Raw genomic sequence first — 2727 nt, forward strand, 5'->3', positions numbered from 1 at the left:
TCCATACAAAAACAGTTTTATTCAAAATTTCTTGCTGAGATAGAAATTATGTTTGATTTTCTTTTGTTAGGGTTTGCACAAAAAGTTACCTTCTGAGCACAAACTAAAGCATACAAGAACAGCAACACATACTACCTAAGGTACTTTTACACACATTACACTGTCATTTTACATGAATATATATACCATATATATATACCATATATATGTACCATATTTTCACGACCATAAGGCACACATAAAAGTCTTAAATTTTCTCCAAAATGTAGGGGGCGCCCTATGAGGCGGTGTGCCTAATGTGTTGTTGTCGGACGTAGAAGAAGACGGCATGAGAACAGGGGGGGGAAGTGTGGGTGTGAACAACATAACAGCATTGTTTACATCGCTGAAGCACAGTTTAAGCTGTCAGCTAGACGGAGGAACATGGGAGCAGCTGTGAGAGAATTGAAGATAAATGAATCCATGGTTCACAAGTGGAGGAAGCTGGAAAACAAATTCCAACAAGTCAAGATGACGCAGCTGAGTTTCCACCGAAAAAAGGTGACTCGAGCAATGGATTAATGATGAGAAGAGCTGGAAAAGAGCGTCTCCAGTCCCCATTCAACTGAGGGTAGTAACGCCTGCAGAGGGGGCTTAACCTTTCGCTTTTGCTGTTATTTTTCCTTTCGGGCCAGGATTACGGTGCCGCCGCGAATTACAATGAAATGCTGTGCATCTTCCGCTCATACTGCAGTAAAAAGATCGGGAGAACAGAAGCATCACGGTAGCGGTAAGTGCGACGGGCCGGGAAAAGTCCGCTTTTATTGTTGTGGGAGGCAGCGCCGGGCGAGTTACGCCATAGTTTGTGAATGAGTTGCAGAAGCTTGGGCTTACGTGTCTGCTTCCACTGATCTTCGAGCTTTTGCAAATGGCAGTTAAAATCACTGTGAAGCCAGATGTTTGTGGTTTACATCACAGTTGAATCAATGTACATTAAAATAGGCTGCAGGCGGAGCACAGTGGTAAGTAATGGAAAAGTAATTTTCATCTTCTGTCCCCTCCACCTGAGGGGCCACCGCAGCTCTAAGCCCACCCCAGCACATTGATTCAGGTCTGCACAGCAGCATGGCCAAAACATGATGACACAGAACTCAGAGGCTGATTCTTTGGACAGGAGCATGCTTGGTGATTTATGTGCACGTCCTGTTTTAGGTCACCAGAAACAAATATTGACTGTTAAGTTCTCCAAGATCAGAGGCAACATGGAGGCAAGAATTTCTGTATGTTTCTTTTACGGCAGTTTAGATTAAGATAACCACGGAAGATGCAAAGGCACCTGACACAGAGCTTTTTTTTTCTTTACACCCCCATGAATTTAGAAATGAGTGGTAAAGAAAGACTTAATTGTAAAATTTATTGATTTCCCATTCCTTCTCTTGACCATCTATACCAGGGTTCACCAACCTTTTTGAGACCGAGGGCTATTTTGTGGGCACCAAGTGGTATGAAGGGCGCCACTAAAAACCTCCTAGCCCCCCCCCCCCAAAAAAAATAAAAAACACAATTTGAGGACTTCCTTTTGTGTGCCCTATTTTTATTTGCTCATTTTACACACAAAAACATGCATGAATTTTCTAGACTCGTATTACAGGGGGGGGTCAAACTCAGTTGCAGAGGGAGCCTAATTTCAAAACAGACTTTAGGTTGCAGCTGAACAAGATAAATATTTATTTAACACACTAAAGCTAAACTTTTAAACCTTTAAAACTTTAACTTAATTTTAACTTTTTAAACATAAATGTAAATAAAAACAGACAGGAATATTAATCCTCACATTAATGGATTACTCAACCACCTCAACCTATTCTCAAAATCTTTACATTACATGAATCATAAGAATGTCCAGAAATTGTGTAATTTATTTGATCTATTTAAACTTTTGTAATAGACACTTACTTTTAGTGATTATTTTTTAAGTTATATTTGTTTACATATTTGGGTTTTCTTTGTCTACCTTTATCTCAGAATTGATATTGTTGTCATTGACAGACATGCCGTGGTTGTTTGTTGAATATTTGCTTCAATAAATAAAAAAAAAGATTTTTTTTGGGTGCATTCCCTGAGGGCGCCACAAGGGGTGCTCGCGGGCGCCAGTGCGCCCGCGGGCACAGGGTTGGTGACCCCTGATCTATACAGAAGAGAGACACTTCAGTTACACATTGTGGTTTTAATGTGGGTTTTTTAGGCATGATTGTCACCAGGAGACGGCTTCTGCAGAGCGGATTTGACCTCCACTCACACTGCATGTCAGAGCAGGTAAGGCAGGGGTGTCCAAACTGTGGCCCGTGGGTCTGTTTTTATTTGCCCGCAGCAAATTTTGAAAATACAATTGAATATGCCCGCACATGGCGCTTGGGCTCAATTCTGTTGCACTTCTCAGTTTCAACACTAGATGGAGTCGGTCACAGAAAGGTGCTTCTCCACTAAACAATATTAAGCAAAGAAGAGCAAAGAAGAATATTTACCACGAGTCACCAGAAATGGCAGCATCGAAGAAACGCAAGACAGCAAGTGAGTGTAGAAGATTTCAAACACGGTGGGGAAACAAATATTTCTTTAAGGAAATCAACGGAAAGTGTGTCTGTTTGATTTGCACTGAAGATGTTGCCGTGATGAAAGAGTAAAATGTCCGTCGGCACTATGAGACCAAGCATCAGAGTAGCTACGCTTCCTACACAGGTGCCGAAC

The 2727-nt window shown here is 41.5% G+C and overlaps 1 long non-coding RNA gene across 1 annotated transcript; it reads left to right on the forward strand.

Annotated features, from left to right (window-relative positions):
- The first annotated feature begins 433 nt into the window (after nucleotides 1-433).
- Nucleotides 434-2487, forward strand: LOC110013742. Its single transcript, XR_002288886.2, has 3 exons — nucleotides 434-769; nucleotides 2225-2295; nucleotides 2420-2487. It is a non-coding gene; the product is annotated as an uncharacterized LOC110013742 (long non-coding RNA).
- Nucleotides 2488-2727: the final 240 nt, after the last annotated feature.

The sequence above is a fragment of the Oryzias latipes genome, chromosome 16 (genome assembly GCF_002234675.1).
Source record: "Oryzias latipes chromosome 16, ASM223467v1".
In the NCBI taxonomy this organism is placed as follows: domain Eukaryota; kingdom Metazoa; phylum Chordata; class Actinopteri; order Beloniformes; family Adrianichthyidae; genus Oryzias; species Oryzias latipes.